Consider the following 21,909-nt stretch of genomic DNA (forward strand, 5'->3'; position numbering starts at 1 on the left):
AGATGTTTATTACGCCCTTTAACAAAATCAAAAAAAAATTGCCAAATCATTTTCAGGGTTCCCACACGTCCTGGAAAACCTGGAAAATGATTGACCAATTTTCCAGTCATGGAAAACATGGAAAATGAGAAAAAAAAGGTCAAATGTGCTGGAAATGGTTAACTTATCCTGGAAGAATATTTATCCTCCCCCTGTCAATGCAAACGGGTTAAAAGTTATGCGTATGCGTGTCTGTTGTCACCTAATCTTCTGGGCGACATTAAGACATATAATATATATAATAATATATATATATAATAGCGCTTCTCTGCGTCCAGCCGGCGCAGCGCCCCACGTGACGCTACCAGCCAATCAAATTTGCATTTCCGCTTCGAGCAGTTCTGCAACCCAGTTCTTCCAGTTGACTTTGTCGCTACATTTAGCGACTTTTCAGATCCCGTTAAGGACTTATCGCCTAAAGACAAAACTAGTGACCGTAAGTTGAAAAGTGTCGCTAGTGTTAGTCCACGAGTGTGAGGGTTTTCTCTCCCGTGGGCGGCCACAGGCTCCTGTCTGTCCTCCGTGGAGTGACAGGCAGAGGAGAGTTCTAGTGGGCGTGTCGGTTACAGAGTTGGCTGTGAGCTTCGAGATGCAACACATCACTGATTTCAGGTCCGTGTATATTTTGGCAATTGGATATTCCGTTCTGAAACGGGTATTGAAAAACAAAAAACGAGTGGTTATTTGATTTTCGTTTTAAAATACAAAAATTAAAATTGAAATACAAGGCGTTTTTCCTTTTCATGATCAAAAAGGGATATACGAAATTTTAAAAATGCTTTCATTTTCATTTTATATTTAGAATAACAAAAAAATAAAATCAGTAAGAGACAGAAACGAAAAAAGGTCCGTTTTTTTATTTTCTGGAACCGGAAGTGGTCATCAGCAAGTGTAGAGCCAAACGACAACAAGATTCTCAGAGGGCGGAGCCAGAGAGCAGTGATTGGTCAGACCATAGAGAATATAGAAGTCAGCGAGCTAGCGTATCTAGTCTGCTATTTATATCTATGGTTAGCACGTCTGGTAGCATCTCTGGCTGCTGTTGATCTTGGTTTTGGAGTAAAATATGGTAAGAAGATAAATACTTCTAACCTGTAGCGTTGGTTTGTTGTACGTTAAGTCAGCGACTTGTGAAGAGTTGTGTTTTGTCGTGTTTGAGCAGTTGTTCCGGACGCGTTAGCAAGCTAAGCGGCTAAGTTAGCTAGCGGGCTAATTAACACAGGTGGCTAACTTACCGCTGAACACCTGTGTTAGTTGCTGTCGCAGCTGTCCTCATTATTAGAATGACCTTCTCAACCTGTATTTCTCTGCTGTGTATTTTAGCTTTTAAAAAAGTTATTTTACTTTAAGGTTAACTGAAACCCGTTGAGCTGCACTGAAGTTTAACATTCAGCTGGTTTGAATTAAACCGCGCTTAACATTGTGCAACATTACCTCTCTGAATCTCCATAATTTCATTAAATTCCTTCTCTCTTCCACTGCTCAAGTTCAATCCAGTATATAAAGTGACATTAACAGTGAATAAACTAACAACCAGCCATTGTATTTATTTATTATTGCATGTATTTGTAGTAAAACATGAGTTGAAACATCCTACTTTTGGATCCAGAACTGCACAAGCCGTTCATTTTCAGTCACCTGACGAGTTAAACTCCCCTTTTTATGTGAGGTTGAAGCAGAAAGTCTGAGTTAACAAAGAAAGTTCTTTATAATTTGTGATACCTGTTATCTCTGACTGAGGCTTTAGTTTTTGTTGAGCTGATTTACACGTAGAAACTTTGTTCAGGAAAATTTCTCAGTAGCTCAGAGGACAGGCTGCTTTTTACACAACCTTGTAAGAGAATGTCTGTCAATGCTTTCAGCAGAATTTAGAAACACAACACTTCCTAAACAGATATTTTGAGGCTGTGAGGTTGAACGTTTGAGAGTATATCAGTGTGTTTGTTTGTGGTCTTTCTGTTTCTAGGTGGAAGCTGAATTAGTGAGGATGACTCCTGCTCCTGTCATCTCTAAGCTCCTCACACATCTTTACCTGCACATGAGGAAAATCACTCCTGTAGAATGCAGGTATGTTTGTCATTATTATAAAAAGATGTTGCCTGGTGACCTGTCAGAAACCCATTATACAGAGTCAGCCAAAATAATGTTTACACACATCAGGAAAAGAAAAACTTGCATAAATGTTTCAATACCAAATTTATTCAGAAATCATGAGATTAATGAAAGTTATCTTTGGCCTCTACAATTACAAGAGGTGCTCAAAGTGGTGGCCACTGGCTTCCAGACATTTCTGTTCTGTTGTAGACGTCACTTGTTGATGCTCCATTCATGAGGGTAGCGCCATCTGTTGGGAAAACATCGTACAACAGGACACAGAGTTATCGTGATTTGATCAAACTTAGAAAGAGGAATCTATATGTATAGAAGTACTTATACAAATGAAATATTTATAAAAGTTTTTCTTTTCCTGATGTGTGTATACATTATTTTGGCTGACTCTGACTCTGAACTTAATGAGAACAAAACTGTCATTTAATTGTTGCTTTGAAAGCTTCTTTAGTGAAAACCAGCTGGTGTTCTGCTTTGAAACAAACTGCTGTTGAGGTCTGTGTTTTTAGGTTTAACCCCACAGTTTCTGAATGAACTGATAGTTTGTTTTTTTCCTGATCAGTGTGGATGTTATAATTGATGGTAACATTTACTGATCATATAATCAGCATGACAATATAACAGTATAACATTCTGACCACCTGACTAATACTGTGTTGGTCCCTTTATGCTGCTAAAACTCCTCTGACCCAGTGGTTCATCAGAACCTCTGGGGATGTTCTGTGGATTCTGTGGATCCTGTGGGTTGCAGGGTGGGTCCTACCTAGACCAGGCTGATCCTGGACCATCCCACAGATGCTCAATCAGATCTGGATGTGGGGAGTGTGGAACCCAGGTGAACAGCTTAGCTCTGTCGTGTTCCTCAGACCACTCCTGAGCAGTTTTAATTTGTCCTGCTGAGGGTGGCAGCTGGCATCAAGGACTGCTGTTGCCATGGAGACTAGGGGGTTGTTTGTCCTGCAGTGTTTAGATGGTGGTACATGTCAAACATCCACATGAACGTCAAGATTTCCCAGCAGAACGTTACATTAGAACAGTGGTTCTCAAATTTTTTCTGTCGGGCCCCCCTTCGGAGGACAAAAAACTTTCGTGCCCCCTCAATAACTGTGCATATATATATATATATATATATATATATATATATATATATATATATATATATATATATATATATATATATATATATATATATATATAAAAAATCTGTGAAAACGTGAATATGCAGGGCTGTGCTAATTTATCTGATTCCATTTTGTTGTTTTTCACAGTAAAGATCAGGAGTGTCAAACTCATTTTAGTCCAGGGACCACATAAAGCCCAATCTGATCTCCAGTGGGCCCCACCAGTAAAATCACAGCATAATAACCTATAAATAACCACAGCTCCAACTTTCCCCTTTGTTTTAGTTCAAAAAAAGTACATTCTGAAAATGTTCACATTTAATGAACTATCTTTTTACAAAATATTATGAACCTGAAATTTCTTAAGGAAAACAAGTTCAATTTCAACAGTAGCCTATTATGCCTGAGTTCATCATTTACACATGCATTGTAGCTGCCAGATAACAGTTTATCTACAAAAATACAAAACATTCAGTCACAGGTATCTGGAACTGAACAATCTAGTATTTCATTTCATGACCAGAACAACTTGTCAAGTTCTAGAAATTATTTTAAATTTACAGTTTTACAGATTTACAATTTACAGTTAATGTTGTAATTTTTATCATTTGTAAAGTCGGCCCGCGGGCCGAAATGGACCGTCTGGTGGGCCCACAGGCCGTATGTTTGATATTGCTGGTAAAAATAATCGGAGGAGATGAGCCGAGTACGTGACGTGATCAAGTACGCTGGTGTTCCGACTGCACATCAACGATGCGTTCTCCAGTTCTCAGGAGTCTGTACTTCGGAGTCTGAACGGCCAGTACATTTACCATAGGTATATACAGAAGATCATTATTATTATTATTATTTATATCTATGGCATATACAGTCTATGGGCCAGCACAATTTCAGTATTGTTGTACGTCGCGAAAAACAGGCCGACGTTAAAACAATAGTTCAGCTAATTAGTTCCGTGTTGAAGGACCTTTTCCTCCCAGTCGCCTGCGCCCCCCCTGACATGCCTCTGCGCCCCCCTAGGGGGGTGCGCCCCACTATTTGAGAAACACTGCATTAGAACAAGATGATGGATGTTGTTTTCTTCAGCTGTCAGTGGTCAGAATGTTGTGGCTGATTGGTGGATCTGTCTGCCTTTACTCTGACATCCAGAGTTCTACAAAAGTGTAGTATGTGTGCAGTGCAGAAGAGAGTTACTTTATTGGATGCATTTTTTTTTTTTTTTTTTTTTTTTTTTAAGGGAGAGCATTTTTTTATCCACCTGAAGAAGACCTAATCTTTCCCTTCAAAGGATAGTTAATTGTTGCTACGGCTTCCACAGTGGTCCCATCAGAGAAAATCATATCCATATACAGATTTTTATTAATTCCAGGGCTGGTTCAGTAAAGATTAGAATAATAATTACATCAGATAATTCTTGGTCGCAGTTGGAATTTTGCAGACTGAGAGATGGTTGAGAAGGTTTGCAGTTCTTGTTTTAGCAAAATATGTTATAATAGAAGATCTTTATTGTCATTGTACTTGAAATTATCTGCAAACCAGCAAAGTGCATCAGTCTGAGGTATCTAAAAATAAATAAAGAAAAATGCTTCTAAAGCCAATAATAAACAGAATATTTTGAGGGAATATTCTAAAAAGGAAATAAAAGCTCCATTCTCACTCCTCTCAGGATAAACAGTCATTAAAATTGACTTTAAATTTAGCTTCAACACGAGATAAAAACATTTACTTTCATTACTGATGTTGTCAAGTTTTAATAAACTTCATGCTACTTTTATAAAATGATGAAAGTGAATAAATTGTATTTCTGTGATCTGTGTTTGATTTCTGTCTTTTCTCCTGTCATTCAGATGTTCAGAGGGAGATGATGCCACATCTGGTCCAGCTGATGGAAGGTCTTGAAGTTCTCTGACTGGCCTCGACTGAAGATGGTCGTCTCACTGGATTTAAGGTTCAGACGCTCAGTAACAAACTCCACCAATGAGCCAACAGGGAAGCTTTAGGTTTATTAAATGTTGCTATGAAGGTATCACTGTTTTTCTTTGTGAATGCAATGTGCTCCAACTGAAACTTGAATTAGAACTTAGAAGTAAATCCTTCCATCTGAAAGGATCTAGTTGCATTAATAACCTCATAACATTCTAATTTTTATTCCAGTCTTGGTTGGAAATAGAATCTCTGTATTGATTCAGGTAAAAACTGAACTTCACAGCATGTTGGAGCAAAACAACCAGATGAAAACTGTGATGGTGTTGGATTGTCAGACCGTAATGTTGCAGCTCAAAGCAGCTTTTCTATCTCGGTTTATTCTGACATTCAGCTATGAATCAACACAGCAGATGGTGATCCATGCTGTGGAAGTCTCACATCTCCTGATTTAATGGAGCTGCTTTGCACTTTTTACACTGTTTATTCACCAACACTTTATTTAATAAAAGTCCCATCTAGTTTTTATGAGGAATGTGATGTTTTAATTTCTCTGTGAATAACTGCAGTCTAATGCAACAGCTGGAGTTGTAACATCTGTCCTGATATTGATCATGAAGTATTGATCAGAATACTTATGGTTAGCAGTCATCCCTGAAGTTTTACATTAAAATCTTTACTTGTGTTGTGAACTTTGGTAAGAAACAGAAATGTTAGCGTTGCCATGGATACATGAGTGTTAAATTCTGTCCATGTTTCCATTTTGGGAAATTCAGTCCAGCAGATGAGTTTGTTTTTACTGCCAGCTACCATTCATGAGATATTAAGAATAAATAAATGTGCATAATGTGGAAATGAACAGATTTTATTTTTATTTATTCCTACAGCTGCTGCAGGGAAGTTCTAGAATATGGAGGAATTTAGTCTCACAATCACAGACAACAAATATCTGAAAGTGAGGTTATTGTTGTTTATCAGCACAATACAAAAAGATTAATGTTAGAAATATTCTAGTTAAGACTCTAGAATATCATGATTTATGTAAATTTACCTCAATAATATGAATGTTCAGGTTAAGATTGTACAGTGATATTTATTATGTAAGTTTAGCTGATTAAAGTTTATGACCACTAAAATATTATTTAAATTTGCATCATTATTATAATATTTAGGGTCAGACCCTACAGTATTGAGATTAAGAAATCAAATATTCTATAAAATGTAAATACACTGAACTCATTTGGATATATTTAAATGAAACTACAATATTATTTGACACAAATCTATCTAGATGAAAATTTTAATAATTTTCACACCAAACATTTACTGGACTGATTTAAATATTAAAATCACTCCTTTCTAATCCTCTGCTGTACGTTCAAACCTGAGGCCTTAAATAGAAACACACAAGTATCTGATTGAAGGAACTTCTGCAGAGTCCTGGTTCCAGAACATGATGATAGAATTATAGACAAACTTTAACAAAAGCTGCCTGAGAGTTTACAGGTTTTTATGTTGGATTTCTTCAGTAATTTAATGAGAGTTATCAGCAAAAATCAAGTGTTCATTTGATGACCTTCATTTCCTAAAACATCCAGAATTAGAGCTCATATCTTTGGCAGCTGTAAAGTTTCTGCTTCTTCAAAGTTCACAACACAATGAATGAATTCCTAAAACACTCTCAATGCTGGAGAGCGTTTGTGATGCTGAAGCAGTGACCAGTTTTTCTGTTTCTTCTCTGGAGATGCACAATGAGGGACGTCTGCAGAGACTGAGAAAGAGTCTCACCACATCCTGACATGAGGAAAAAGACTTTATTGAAGACTACAATGAGAAAAACTATCAGACAGCAGACGGCTGCATTCAAGGTGAACTCTGAACATTTGATCTGGAACAGGAATTCAATAATAGCAGCATGAGCTTCATTTCAGTCTGTAGCTGCTGAATTCATGGATGAATCATCTGGCACTAGAGAGGAAGACCATCAAACATCCACGTCAGCTGATGGAGGTCCAAGAGTCTCACCCAACAAACAACCTACAGAGTGAAGACCTCCAATCTGATTGGACGGCCTCCTATTCAGCCACATGTGTGAACAAATGCTTCTAAGCTGATTTGTTTTCTAAAATAAATCTAGTTTGAGTCCTAATCTATGCCTGTGTGTTTGCTTCTTTACACTGCTGTTAACAGTTTAGGCTGTTAGATTGTTCCAGATAAGACGAGTACAAGATTCTTCAGAGCCGTTCTACCATGAGCCTGACAGGAAGAACTCCAACAGCTACTGAATGTTCCTGTGGTTCCCTCAAGGCTACAGGAGGAGCCCTACGAGGACGAGCCGGTCCACCTGATGGCGGCCAGTCGCTGCGGTTCAAAGCCAACACCGACTACATGGACTTCTACTGGACCACACGGAGGCCTTCAAACCGGACCAACAAGTTCACCGACTCCCCGACTCGTGGGTCTGAGGACGCCGCCGAGCCTCGGTCCAGCCGGCCTCCTGTCTGTGGGTGTTTGAGTGCTGAGAGGTTTATGGATCCATGTGAACGTTCTGTGTTGAAACAGCAGCTTTGGACTCAGTAACGCCGGGAAAAACCAAGAGCTCCTTTATTTGTGACTTCTACTAAAAAAACTGATGGAAAATAAGTTTGCCAGGGTTCTGACTGATAACAGATTATTAAATAATGAAAATAATCCTTTAAATATTCCTTTAAACAATCCTTTTAGGTCTACATTTCCTTTACACTGACTTCTTGGTATATGTACAAGTATTTTGGGTGGAATATACCATTAAGCCTGATGTTCATTGTTCTTCTGGGAATATACCATTAAACCAACCTTTTAGGTAAATGTTCCAGGATGTTGGGTAGAATATACCATCAGATCAACCTTTTAGGTCTACATTGGAAGATTTTAGAGTAGAATATTACTCCAAACCATCCTTTAGGTCTACATTTAAGGTGGAATACTCCTTTACACCAAAATTTTTTGGTCTGCATTGAAGGATTTAAGGTTTTAAGGTGGAATATTCCTTTGAACGAACTTTTTAAGTTTATGTTCAAGGATGTTGGGTGGAATATACCATCAGATCAACCTCCAAGGTCTACAGTAGTGAATTTTAGGTGGAATATACCATTAAACTCACCTTTTAGGTCTACATTGGAGGATTTTAGGTGGACTTTTCTTCCAAACCGTCTTTTAGTCTACATTTAAGGATGTTTAGGATGGTATATTCTTCCAAACCAACTTCTCAGGTCTACATTTCAGGTGGAATATTCCTCCATACTAACTTTTTTGGTCTACATTGAAGGATTTTTTCTAAACCACCCTTTCAGGTCTATATTTGAGGTTTTAGGTGGAATATTCCTTTTAACCAGCCCCTCAGGTCTCTTTGAGGATTTTGGATGGAATACTCCGTTAAACCAACATTTTAGGTGCATGTCCAAGGATTTTTGGTGGAATGTTCCTTTAAGGTGGATGTGTGAGGACCTTGTAGATGGAATACTTCCTGAAACCAAACTTTTAGGTCAACATTCAAAGATTGAAGGTGGAATATTCCTTTAAATCAACCTAAATTTCTTGTTTTGATCATTATCAAGTGAGAAACCTCAATCCAGACTCCTCATAATGACGTTTGAGATTTATGCTGCTGTTTAGTCCAGACTAAATGACAGAAATCCACAACTGTAATTTTATTTCAGGACTAGGTTATTAAATGTCAAAACAATCCATGTGACTCTAAAAACTCAACAGCTTTACAAAATCTAAGATTAAACTCTCCACAAAGATCCAAAATAAGTTGGACTTCTACATGAGAGCTTTAATTATTCTTCATCTACTTCCTGAAAAGTTTGGTCAATAAAAAAGACAAAAACTAATATTTTCAGCTGAACTAAAGACAGACTTTGTGATTTTTCTGCTCACATGTTGTGGTGTTGTAAACTTCCTCTTTCAAATAAATATCCTCCTAACCCCCTGGAAACCAGCGTTTGTCCTGTTTTTGTGTTGCTCCTCGGCGACCCTAGACAGCCGGGTCCTAATGTTTTTTGAGCAACACACCATACTATGACGTTTTTACAATGATGGTTCTACTATGGAACCAGTTTGACATGTTCAGGCGTTCTTTGTGTGAAAACTCAGAGATTTCAGGTATCAGAAGGTGGTTTTCAACTTTCTTTGTTAACTTTCTGCCTCAACTTTAAATTAAATTTCCTTCACTAAGCCAGCCCTCTGGACTTCCAGTAAGCTGTGTTCCTATTGGCTGTCCAGGTGGCTGCTTGGTGTTATCAGGAACACCTGAGCAGCTCAGTGTCTTCCTGCTTTATTTAGCTGCAGACAAACATTTCCTCTGCTTCTCTTCACCATGAACCGGGTTTGGCTTCATTGCTTTAGTTTGTGCTTTAGGCGTTGGCTTGCAGCTTCCAGCAGTAAAATCGTCTTTAATGTGTTTCTTGGTGTGTTTTAGGGCTTTGTACTGGATAGTTGTCTTGGTAAATGAGGTTCTTTAGCCACAGTTAGCACATGGTGCTAATGTGTGCAGTGATTAGTGGATTTGGTGCAGCTGAGTTGTGTCTTTATCTTGGCTGTAGTGAGTCTTCAGAGGTTTCTGGTCAGACACATTCTGTATTCTTGTTTGAGAATCAGCGTTGGTTGTCCAGAAGGTAAGAGTTCCTGTCCTGATTCTCTGTTTAAAGAGGTTCTCTGGTAGGCTGCAGGAGACTTTAGCGTTTTGGGTTGTGCTAGTTTGGTTTTTGTGTGGTTTCATTTGGACGACTATCTTGAGGCCCCTCCATGTGGTTTAGTGAGGTTTTCTGGAACAGTTCTACAAAGCAACCTGCAGCAGAAGAGATTTTGAGAGTTTTTAGGAAGTTCTGGAGAGCAGACTTTAGAGCAGCAGAAACATTTGTCAGCAGTTTGAGCAGGAGAAGATGAGCTTCAGAGTAGAAATGAGAAGGAAACCTTCTTGACCCGTGTGGTGAGGTCCTGTACCAAGAGTTTGAGCAGGTTGTGAAGAGTCTGTAGTTCTTTGGTCTGAAAGCACAAGAAGAGTCGACTCATTAAAGGAGAAAACAGGAGATATTGTTGGTTCTTCTGTCGCTCTGCAGTTTCCAGTTTCCTTAGACTGAATATCAAGTTTATATTTTAAATGATTTCCATGTGAGCCCAAGAAGACTTCAATAAACTCCCTCCATCCCCTGGACACATATTTTATTACCATGTTAAGTCTTTTTTTTTTTTTTTGGTATGTTTTTGAGTGTTAATCATAGCTTTTTCTCTTTGCTTGTTTAGTTTTTTCATCTATGTAAAAGGTGCTAAACAAATAAAGCTGAATTGATAAATTGAATAATTGACTAACTCATGATTGTGACAACAAGTATTTTCATTGTGATTTAAGGGTTTGTTTCATTTTTAAGGTTGGTGTTAAAATCTTGACAGAAAAAAAGATTAAAGAAATAAACTACATTAAAAAAGCAATTTAATCAAAGGAAAAATACATTTAATACAATAAGACTTTTAAAAAGAAAATTAAACATTAAATACAATTAAATTATATTAAACAGACAAAATATTTAATTAGATGATTGAACAGAGGATACAAAACATGTAATTATGAAATTAAAATTTTTAAACAAAAATATTAAACATTAAAGATGAAATATTTTAGATAATTAAACATTTAAAAAAATACAATTAAGAATATTAAACATTTAAAAAAATACAAAACATTTAATTAGATTATTAAACCGTTAAAAAGACAAAACATTTACTTAAAAAATTAAATGTTTAATTAGAAAATTAAATGTTAAAGACCATAAAACTTTAAATAGGAATTGAACAGAAAATACAATGAAGCATTTAAAAAGAAAATTAAACATTAAAAAGGCAAAACATTTGGAAATCAAATCAGACATTAGAAAAGAATAAAAGAGAAAAGAGCAAAACTAAACATTTAAGAAGAATCAAACTAAAGACAAAACATTTGAAAAGACACCAGTTAAACTTTAGAAGATCAAATTAAACAGAAGAGACAATAAAACGATCAAAAAGAGCAAAAACAGAAAAAAGTCTTAAAGTGTTTTCTAGTCTGCAATGAAAACATCAAGTTGTTTCTTCAAACGTTTCCTCTTTCTATGTTCTTGGTTTGATTGTGGACAGATTTACTAAGAACTCATTTCAGAAAACTGCTTCCAGATAAAGTCTACTAGTAGTTGAAGGCATTGATCAAACTAATGTTACCTTCTGATCTCCACAAACTTTACTGTTCAGTGAAGAGAATCAAAGTTTGTTGAGGATTTCTAAAAAACCCACAGGTGAAGGTCTGAGAAGAACTCAGATGGATGGTCTAAATGTGAAATCAAGACTCATGGTCACAAGTTTTAAGGCTTCTGTTAACCAGAAAGTTCAAACTAACAGAGAAGTACTGAGAAACTTTTAAAATTTTAGTCCTCAGAGTGTCTGAAGGTTCAAACTAACAGAGAAGTACTGAGAAACTTCTACGATTTCAGTCCTCAGACTGTCTGAAGGTTCAAACTAACAGAGAACTACTCAGGAACTGAGAAGATTTCAGTCCTTGGACTGTCTGAAAGTTCAATCTAACAGAGAACTACTGTGGAACTTAGAAAATTTCAGCCCTCAGACTGTGTGAAAGCTCAGGTCCTGAGGACTCGGGAGGTGTGGAGGCTTTGGAAAGTCTTGGAACTGAGGGTTCCACCCTCCAGCACAAAGGCTGAAGTCCAACCTCCTGAGAAAAACGGTCGAGTCGAGACTCGAGTTAAAAAAAAACTCGAAACCGACAAAAAATAGATGATAAATGCGCAAAAAAAAGAAGAATTTGTATCTGAGCGAATAGCTCAGGGGGATAAGAAGAAGACTACTGACTGGAAGGTCGCAGGTTCGAGACCGGCCAGTGGCAGTTTTCTTTCTTTGTCTTTGTCAGGATTTTGAGAAAATTTAAGAAGTGTCTGGTCTTGAACCAGCGACCTGCAGCTCCATAGGCAAATCCTTAACTCACTGAGCTACAGATCAGATACAAAGAAATAAATTCGTCGTCCCTTTGGCATCGTAGTTCCTGAAGTGAGCACATGGGTGGAGCCAAGGCGGAGTCTGGGTGGAGTCAGGGCGGAGAGTAGGCGGGGAGGTGGGTGGGGAGTAGAGGGGGGAGGCCACCACCCACCTTCCCGCCTACTCTCCGCCCTGACTCCCCCCACCGCCCACCACACCTTCCCCCGCCCGACGAGTTCCTCGAGTCTCCACGAGTTCTTCGAGTCTCCACAGGTTTTCCCGAGTTTCTGGAGTTTCCACCAGGTCGGAGGCAGAACAAGTTGTCATGAAGAGGTGTTGAAGTCGGCCAGGATGGACTGACTTTTTACAGCAACTAGAAGGACGACGACTAGAAGAGCAGGTCTTTAACCACCATCCATAAAATCCTTGGAGTCGCTCCAGAGAAATGAAGGGAGGTCAACTTTTATCAACCTCCATCCAGATGTTCAACTTGATATCTTTACTTTGACATTTTTAGCACCACCTTTAGTATCACACTTTATTATCATTTATTAGGACTTTATTGGAATCCACCAGCAGACTTAGTTTTTCTTGACAAACTTTATTCTTGTCATCGTGGGACTGCAGTATTTAAAACTGTTCCTTTTATTTGACCTCATGTTTATTAGTGTTAGTGGAGAAAGTTATTTTAGTTGTCCATTAGTCTCTTAAAAACCAAATAATAAATTGGATTAGTCAAGAGGTTTAAATTTCTTACTTTGTCATATTTTAATTATGACAAAAAAATCTAAAAATAAAGCGTCTTGAGACAATTTGACCTGTAATTGGCATAATATAAATAAAATTGAATTAAATTTGTATGTATCTTGTAATGTTGGAGTAATTCAGCCATATATGTTGGAAAACACATTTTCTTTGACCATTAATCTGTTGATTGTTTTCTCCACTAATTCATTTCTTGTTTTGGTTTATAAAATGTCAAACCCAAATATATTCAGTTTACTGTCATAAAATCCAAAAACATTTACGTTCATGATGCAGGAATCAGACAGTTTTTCACTTTTTATCTTAGTTTAGTCAGAAAGATAGTTGATAATGTGTGAATTTTTGCAGCTTGTGAGCCGTAAAATGTTTCAATCTTTGGGGCTGAGTGTCAAAAAACATTTAGAAACCAACAACAAAACACTCAAAGATTTGAACATCATTAAAGGGAAATCCAACTTTTGCATGACAATGTCTAATTAAAGGACATTTATTTCCAACATAAATGTGTGATATTCATCCTCTGGAGCTTTCTCTTCACATCGTCTTCCACCTGGACTGGTTTGGTCGGGAGCATGTGCAACAAACATTTGAAAAACTGCACTTTAACATCAATGAATGACACTGAAGTTTAATCTCTACATAAATGAGACTGAGTCTGGATGTGCTGCTCTGTCATTAACTCCTAAGTTTAGGGAAAGTTCAAACAAAAGAGGACAGTTCAGATCAGACTTGAGAATGAGCTTATTCTGAACAAACATCTCAGACTTTCTGAGCTTCAGCAAATCTAGCAAGATATTTTAACAACAAGCAACTCAAGAGATCCAGAAGTTGGAGAGAGTTAGCTTTAGCTGAGCCAAAGAACATGTGGGACGCTAACCTAGCAAACATTTCAGACTTTTCTCTGTGAATTCTGAGAAATAATTTCCTATTTAATGACAGAGCTACACATCTTAACTCAGTCTCATTAAAACGGACTCTAATTCAGTGTCATCCATCCATATTAAAGTGCAGTTACCCAAAATGTTTGTTGCATGAGCTCCAACAAAACCTGTCCAGGTAGAAGGCCACTTTGACAAACAGGAAGTGGAAGATTCCAAGCAGATTTATAGAAGGGGGAACCGGACTGTACTAAGTGTGGCTGAGTATAGAGGGGTGTTTTGTGGGTTTTTAAGGCTGATAATGATTATTAGTGAGACATTTGGAGTCGATATTCATTTGCAGTAAATGAAAGTATTTAAAATCTTGAGTTAAACTTTGAAGAACACAAACTCTAACAGGAAACTTTGTTTGATACGTTTTTGTTTTGTTTACAGATGTTAAGTTAAAGGAGTTTTATTCATGACGTATAACCAATCAAATCACTCCAGAAGACAGAGCCGACCACAGGTAGATAAAGGTTCAGAGCCAAAGATAGCGCCATTTTTAAATGTATTTATTACCGTAAATCAGTAAAAAATAAAATACTGACGATCAGTAAATCAGTCAGCCCACAATTACTACAATTCTACAATGTATGTCTCTTTCCTTTGACTTGTTATTTGTACAATATACGATGTATATGATGGCGTTTTTTCATACTAAATGCTTATACTATGATGTTTTCTAAGAGACATACTCTGTTTGTTCTGGTCCTGCACCTCCTCCTCTGTTGGTTTTTCTGGATTGTACTCAGCTGTATGCCTCGTCCATCCGGCCTCCGTTGACTCGGCCCGCCCTGCCTGGTCTCTGGAGCTGAAGCTGGATTGGAAAAGACCAAAGTACAGTCCAATCACGATGTCAGCTGCCTCTCAAAAGGGCTCCTTCATCTGGTGGAACTTCTTCTGAGGGGGAAGCTGAGCTGGCCCAGCAGAACTTTGGAGATGTGTTCCAGTGGTTGGTGGATGTGTGGGGAGATAGAGAGGAACCTTTTGAATTGTTCACAAAGGAAAACAGGGAACCCATTGGTAGTTTTAGTTTAGGGTGCTACTGTGGTGTGTTTTTGGGCTTGAAGAGGTGAACAGGAAGAGCTTTTTTTTCGTACTGATTATCTTTTACTATGTTCCTGGTTGGAATGCCCATCAATGTCAACATGAAGTTCACTTTTAGTTCTGTTTATTTTTATTTTACTAACACTCATTTGTTTTTAACTCCCTCACATGTTGTGTTGGTTGTAAACTTACTCATTCAAATAAATAAACGTCTAACCCTCTGGAAACCAGCGTTTGGACTGTTTTGGTGTTGCTCCTCACCTACTTCAGACAGCTGGGACAAAACAACGTTTTGTGGACCAAAGGCTATGCTATGACGTTTTTAGGGTGACATGCTATACAATGACGTTTTTAGAGTGACATGCTATACTGTGACGTTTTTGGGCGACATGCTATACTATGACGTTTTTAGATCAACATGCTATACTATGACGTTTTTAGAGCGACATGCTATACTATGACGTTTTTAGATCGACATGCTATACTATGACGTTTTTAGAGCAACATGCTATACTATGACGTTTTTAGATCGACATGCTATAGCATGACGTTTTTAGAGCGACATGTTATGCTATGACGTTTTTAGAGCGACATGCTATACTCGGACGTTTTTTGGACCAAAGGCCATACTATGACATTTTTAGAGCGACATGCTATACTATGACATTTGTTGGGCGACACTCTATACTATAGGCTTTTTAAATTGACATATTACTATGACGTTGTTTTTTGTTTTAGTTTTCTTTGTTTTTTAGCAACATACAAGAAATTGAACAGTTTTAAAAATTACTATACTTTTACTTGTGCAATGAAATATTATTCTATGGCATTTTTTAGACGTCATATACCCTGATGTTTTCTTGAAAAACATACTATTTTGACAATATACTGCACTATGACATTTTTGAACCACATATCATACATGACAATTTTAGGCAACATCCTATCATTTTGCACTTTTTGAACCACATAATAATCAGTTGGGTTTTTTTGCCGACATACTATACTATGAACTACAGGCCATACTATGTTATTCTTGAAAAGTATACTATACTTTGACATTTTCTGAACTACATCCTATACTATGGCGTTATACACAGAGTGCTTTGGTTACATGTTGATTTATAATCTAGATTTTTTTTCTGTTTTGTTTTTTGACGGGATTACCACAGACCTGACCGTGAACACCGTTGACACCCACCCAAGGGAGAGCTGACGCTCTCAAGGCTGCTTGGTCGTGGTCTTTCTGGTCCTGCTCCAGAACGCCTTCATCAACTACGTCTTCTTTTGAAGAGGCCCTCAGATGCTGCAATCTCTGACCTTAAGGAGGAACTGCTACTTTCACTCTGTAACGAGACGGCGGTTATTTTAAAGACCCAGCTCCTGTCGGCTTTGAAAGAAAGTTTAATACCCATCAAAACAGAACTACAGACAGTTAAATCTCAGCTGTCGGTCAGTATTTCAAACATCAAGTCCGACCCGGCTGCCCTAAAGCACGCTGTGGGTGAAACGGAAACTTCACTCTCCACATCACCAACGACATCGTCACACTCCAAAGCAGAGCACCTGTCTGCTGAACTTTTAAAAGTGGACTATAAATGTGAAGAATGTGAGCAGCAGCAGACAGTGAGCAGTGAAACAGATGTGATCAGAAAGAAGTCATTTTCTTTTTCTTTTCTTTCTGGTTGACTTGATGCTGTCAGATGCAGATGTTGGAGCTGATTCTGATCTTTCAGGATAAAAAGCTGCTTTTCCTTCACAGACTTTTCAGGAAATTATTCTCTCAGGTTTTCTCTGCTATTTATATTATTATTATCTGTGATTATTTCATTATTTCTCTATTGTAAAAATAAAGTTTGAGGTATAAAGACTCATTTAGTTATTTTAATCCTGAAATCTTTGCTGTAGCAGAACTAAACTTCCATTTTCCTTCTTGTATTTCTGATACTAGAACTAAACGGATCTTCAACACGGATCATCTGCTTTTAATGAATCAGCAGCAACATCACAACAAATAAGACAATTTTCAACAAATTAATGAAACTGATGTCATTTAAAACTATCAGAGTCTGTTTTAGTGTCAAATTAAAGCTGATTAGTGACAACTAGAACATTAACGTTACTGTTTTAATCACATTTAAGTTTCCTGAACGTTACATTAATGTCAACCAGCCACAGTTTTATGAACTTAATGAACCACATTACAGGAACACAACACACTTCAGCTGTTTACATGAAACTCAACACATTCGCTTGATGCTACGTTAGCTTTAATCAGGCTACCACTGAGCAGCTAGCTCGGTTAGCATCGCTAACATTAAAGCTAATATTTACTATGCTAACTTTCTTCTCTGGTCAACACACACTGAAACAAACTCCACCAACATCTGGAGTGCATGGCACACATTATATCTGACACTAAAGCTACATATGAAGTGCATTAAAAGCGGCATCGATACGAAAATAAACATTTACTTACCAAACTATCAGAGTCCTTTCAGTGTCTGCTGGTAGAATCAGCTGAAGGTAGAAAACTGATTAAAACAAGCCAACGGGCAGGAAAACTGTCTGTGGAAAATGTTCTTCTGCTCCACCGATAAATAAACCAACAGTTATTATATCAGAATTAATCCAAACGAGGAGAGCAGAGTCTCTGCTGCCTCCTCCATAGGACCTGTCAATCATTCCGGACCGGACTGTTAATCAAGTAGTCCCGCCCCCTGGCTTGGCAAAACTTTAACGCTCTATTAAAAAATCAGTATTGATTTATTTTAAGATCGGCCACCTGATCTCTCATTTTCACCATGAAAACTCACGAAAAAAAATGTATGTACAGTCTATGCACTGTACTCTGTTTGGTTCCACACTTGCTGATGACCACTTCCGGTCTCAGAAAATGAAAAAACGGACCTTTTTTCGTTTCTGTCTCTTACTGATTTTACTTTCTTGGTATTCTAAATATAAAACGAAAATCAAAGCATTAAAAAAAAAAAATCGTATATCCCTTTTTGATCATGAAAAGGAAAAACGCCTTGTATTTCCATTTTAATTTTTGTATTTTAGAACGAAAATCAAATAACCACTCGTTTTTTGTTTTTCAATACCCGTTTCAGAACGGAAAATCCAATTACCAGATCCGTACACGGACCCCACGGGGATCACCTGATTGAATAAAATAACTATGAAGGTCAAAAACAGTTTTGCAGAGAGTTGTCATAGTAATGTTGGTGCTCAAAATGATTTTAAACATTTGATCATTGGGAAGCAAATGTGGACACATCCCATCACAAATATTTGCTACTTGCATTCTGCTTTCTGACCTTGCTGGTTTCATACTAAAGATCACAAGTTGTTTCATCATTCATTCTGTGAAATCATCAATAGGATTAATCAATCAGATAAACAGCTCATACAGTGTTAGAGTTGGAAGGCGGCTGCAAATTCCATACACCATGGTCACAAATAAGATAGAACTGTCTTGAGGAAATACAAATCATGTGAATCAATAGATGACTTGTGCCCACCAGAAATATCTACAGTACACAAAGAAGTGAATACACCCCTGTGATATATTATCCGCATTTAAACATTATTTCTGAGTAGAACAGTAGAGTGCACCATCAATTGTGAGGCTTTGAACTTGTTTGTCAGTGTTGCTTTGATTCACAATGGGCCTACGCCATTCAAAAATACATTCACTCAGCCTATACAACAGACAGTGAGAGCTAAAAGGTTATGTTTAAAAGCAAATGTCAAACAGGGATTTCAATATGCTTTTTGTTATAACCTCAAGTAATAATGTATGCACACTTGATAAGAGTTTCAGAACTTTTTAGTAAATGCTCATTCATTTACAGCACATGCAGTCGGGAATCCACAGGTGCGTTCTTCATCATAACAGTCCCGGGTGAGAACACGTAGCCAATACTGAGGTTCCGGGGTACATTCCAAACCGTGACACAATCACTCTCTATCACACTTCTCCCCCCTAAAGTTGAAACATATAACATGGCTCAAATTGCACAAACATATGGCATTTTAGTCTCTGTTTCAAAAGTGCTAAATACAACTTTGTCACTTAGCTACAGTTTGACACTTCACCACAAACACGTATAACCAGAATATATAGCATTTAAACTGACCCTGTTGTATACATTTTTTTAAAACCCTGAACAAACTCTGATTTTTCTTCCTACACATTAATCCCTGCATTCTGTCTGTTTTAGCTGAGCTGCTTTTATCAGTTGCTTACCAGACTGTCTTCATTTTTCTGATCTTAATGATAAAGAATAATATTTCACTTCATTTATCTGGCAGGGACAGCACTGATCAAAATAAAAAGGGATTGTAAATGAGCTGGAGCTAGCCCAAAAAGATGGTATATATTTTGTGTTGTCCTTGACCAGCTGCTAAAAAAGGCAGCTTAAAATTAAAATTAAATTGCATATCATCTAAAATTCGTGGCATGTACACAACATAAATATGATACTGACAAGGCATACAAACTAATGTCCTCAGACTAATACTGTACAGATTTAGCAACAAGATGACATAATCGTAAACAACAAATCATAGAATTTTAAAAAAAGCTGAAAATAATTGTATGTTTAACAAAAGAACAACAACAAGAATTAATTTTGGAAAGTCTTTAGTTTATACAAATTTAAGAAGAAAATGAACGTCAGGTTTTAAGTGACGTTCGTGATTTCAGCTTCATAATCCTGTTTCCAGCTTGTTGATTTGTCAGCTGAGTCCATAATACCGCTTGTTCCCGCCTTCTCTGTCTCCCTATTGGCTATTGGTTGTTGAGAAACTTTTCCTTGCCTGCTATTGGCTGTACGGCGTAGCGGGAGGGACAATTTTCAGGAAGTGAAGCGGTGTTGTTTCTGTTTCACTGTGGAGGATCACCGAGGAAGAAGGGTGGCAATTCAAGAACACTGCGATATTAAATACAAAAGCTTATCGATGTGTTTCTGAACAAAGGACCCGACGACGTACGGCTTCTACTCTGTTCAGAAGTCGTTGTGTATTTTAGCATGTAAGTGATACTTCAGACCGCCTTACTAGCTATGTTAGCTGCTTATTAGCCAGCTCGTTGATACTGGGCCGTTAACTGTCGCAAAACATCTCTCATTTCCATTTATAATCTTTGAGCCACGTCTGTATTGTCTGTGGTGTTGTTTTAGAAGAATGACCCCTGCAGCTCTGGTTAGATGTACTATAGCTCGTTCTATACCTCCAGATTACTGCTGCAACTCTGTTTCTACTGATTATAAGCGGTCACTGATATTTCTGTGCCCTTTGTAATTTTTGTGAAGTCTCACAATCAGAATTTTTACTTCTGGAAATTCTTTTTCATGTGGAGCCATGATATAGACATGCATATAGACACAGTGTATAGATTCAAAACTGACAAAGTTCTGCTGTCCGCAGGTCATTTCATAAGCATGTTCAAACATTATTTTCAAGCATTCTGGCTTGTTTGTCAGTGATCACGGGTGTATTCACTTTTGTTGCATCCACTTTGTGACCTGGGTTTCTGGTATGGAATTAGTTTTTGATTGTTCAGGCTGTCACAATTTAAATCTGAAATTTAAAAGATGACTAAAAATATCGCAATCCAAAGTGGGCAAGAACTGTGCTTTAATTCCTAAAAGCTCATACAATTCAATCACACATCAAATTTTTAAAGCTGACATTTTTTTAAAAATTAAGTTTGTGGATGTTGTCTCTCATTTATACATGAGATAACTCATAATAATAGTAGCACATGGCAGCTTTGTGCCAGGGAGACTGGGTGTTGTTTCAGTTTTGTTTTCATATAAGACAGAATCGAAAGAAGAAATTGCACAATCGCTGTTACTTCATCTATTACATTGTTATCTCCCTAACATTTTATTTCAAGAATACAGCTTTGTTCTGATGTTTGTGACCACTGCCAGGGCACATCATGTAATTTCTCTTTTGCCTTTTGTCTCAGTGTATAGATGGATTTTTATAATATTTTCTCACATTTTCTGAAACATTCTTAGTTTTAATGGCTCCTCCAAGAAAGAATGCATTACCCAAACCACTCCCAGATGGCTTCATACTGACAGACACCGAGAAGAAGAAATGGAAGCTGGGGACAATCATCGGTCAAGGTGGATTTGGACTGATCTATCTTGGTAATGAGCACATTGTGTGTAATGACATGCTGGGACACACACGCCCTGTACATTCACACTTCATCACTTAGCTATGTACATGTAGCAGACTGGTTTTAAGAGTCCCTGTGTTTTTCTTCCACATAGACAGATTGTTTCTGGGAGACACTCTGATTGATCTGTTTTTTTCTTTGTTGTGAAAGCCGTTTGCCCCGATTGCTAGAAAAATGTCAGTGCTTGTCATGTGCTGCAAAAGTTCCCTACCCCATTAATTAACATTTGTTGTCCAATCAGCTATAGTTCCCCAGATTTACAAATCTTTAGTGCCAAGTACAGTATTTTGTAAATGTCTTTCTAGTCTTGGATACATTTGAAAACTCCAAGTGACTTGACATAGTCCAAAATTTAGGATTTAACATAACATATATATGCTTTGTAGCCTGCATGTTGTCTCATTTTCCTGTCTGTCTTCTGCCATCTTTAAGCCTCACAGGACATAGACAGACCTGTTGCAATGGACACTGACTTTGTCATAAAAGTGGTGAGTACATTTGTGCAGCAGATGGCCTATCCATCTTCAGAGCTTTTTGAAATTTTAATGTAACGCAGGATGTCCTTACCGCGCTTCTCTGTTGGAAGCAGAAAACAGTTGTTACCATGGTACAGACAATAATGGATGGGTAAATTGTTTACAGAAAAATGATGTTTCCCCTTTTTTTTAGTTTCAACTTCACAGAACATCACATGACTTACCCACTGTGAGAAATCATGTAAGAAATTTTCACAAATGATGACCAGAAGTAACATTTGACAGTGGAGCTGACTGGAACCTTAGTTGAT

The 21,909-nt window shown here is 37.6% G+C and overlaps 2 long non-coding RNA genes across 6 annotated transcripts; both read left to right on the forward strand.

The window, feature by feature from the left end:
- The first annotated feature begins 344 nt into the window (after positions 1-344).
- On the forward strand, positions 345-9,171 carry LOC129350771 (uncharacterized). Of its 5 annotated transcripts, none has more exons than XR_008604281.1 (5): positions 345-475; positions 2,006-2,106; positions 5,117-5,217; positions 6,937-7,060; positions 7,124-7,341. It is a non-coding gene; the product is annotated as an uncharacterized LOC129350771 (long non-coding RNA). The 5 variants fall into 5 exon arrangements; XR_008604280.1 differs by lacking the exon at positions 345-475 and adding an exon at positions 975-1,108; XR_008604282.1 differs by lacking the exons at positions 345-475; positions 5,117-5,217 and adding an exon at positions 975-1,108.
- Positions 9,172-19,794: 10,623 nt separating this feature from the next.
- On the forward strand, positions 19,795-21,611 carry LOC129350863 (uncharacterized). Its single transcript, XR_008604422.1, has 3 exons — positions 19,795-19,961; positions 20,956-21,090; positions 21,555-21,611. It is a non-coding gene; the product is annotated as an uncharacterized LOC129350863 (long non-coding RNA).
- The last annotated feature ends 298 nt before the right edge of the window (positions 21,612-21,909 follow it).

The sequence above is a fragment of the Amphiprion ocellaris genome, chromosome 16, assembly GCF_022539595.1.
Source record: "Amphiprion ocellaris isolate individual 3 ecotype Okinawa chromosome 16, ASM2253959v1, whole genome shotgun sequence".
Taxonomy (NCBI): domain Eukaryota; kingdom Metazoa; phylum Chordata; class Actinopteri; family Pomacentridae; genus Amphiprion; species Amphiprion ocellaris.